This window comes from Nansenia antarctica (genome assembly GCF_963989245.1).
Source record: "Nansenia antarctica genome assembly, chromosome: 1".
Taxonomy (NCBI): Eukaryota; Metazoa; Chordata; class Actinopteri; order Argentiniformes; family Microstomatidae; genus Nansenia; species Nansenia antarctica.
The window spans coordinates 41,248,178-41,249,323 of NC_137674.1; positions in this window are offsets into that span (position 1 = coordinate 41,248,178).

Genomic DNA, 1,146 nt, shown 5'->3' on the forward strand with positions numbered 1-1,146 from the left:
CCTCAATTGTGTAAAGCGTTGTTCTTTCTCTCAAACTTCTGACCCCCTTTCTCTTCTGTCTTTTCCGGAGCAGCCCACCCTCTCCTCCAAAGACACAAGGTCACCATCCTTTCTTCTTTCCCCCCTCTCCCTTCCCCTTTATTGGGGGGGGGGTAAAAAGTTTTATTTAATGTATTTTCCCCTTGTTTGCCCCCTGGCCTTATTACAAATGTATAAAAGAAACATTATCTTGAATCATTTAATTCGGGGCAATTAAATTTTGAAATGCCCTATTCATAATTCATGGGTATCCGAGATAAAAACCCTTTAATCCTTGAATATATTATTATAATGTGCGTCGGGATGGGCAGTGGAGAGGGAGGCAGTACTGCACATGTCCGGTATTGTTAGTACTTGCTGTGTCAGTGCTGGGAGCACTAGCGTGAGGACAGGAGCAGGCCTGGGACCAGCGTTCCAAAGTAATCCTGCCCATGAATTATACACCGTCCTCCCTATTAATATACAATGGCACCAGCCATGGCCCAGTCGACTGGGAAAGGCCCATTGTCATGCAAGTGTTTACCAATCAAAGCATCTCTCGGTCCTGTCCTGAGGAGATGGTGACATTGTGTATTATTTACAGTAGGGGGGAGGGGAATCAGGTGATTTTTTTGTCTGGGCAGTGGGAATACAGAGAGGTTGAGTTCAGTTCGTCTGGGTTAAGTTTTGGCGACGGAATGTGTTTTTCATTATGACTGGAGTACATTAGAGTGCTGTTTAGCAAATGCGCTCTTTCTACCATTGTTCAACCATGTTTGGGTTACCAGAGCCTTAATTGGAGAACCTCATAGAATAAAAAGCCCTGGGGTGTCATTTATAAAACTTTGCATAGAACTGGCGTAAAAAGCTACGTAAGTACAGAAGCGGTTATGCATAATATTCAGATTTATAACACAGTGCGCACACACATCCCACACCGTTTTCCCTTTATAGATCACAATCAACTCAACATTTTTAGTATGTGAGTGAGTATATTGTCTTGTATATTTATTTGTGTGCACTCCAGGGTACTCTTCATATATAATACGTGAGATAATATTTACAGTTTCATCCTTCTGCCATTGGAGTCGCAGTTGCTAATTTCTCCAGTTTCTGTACGTATGCATG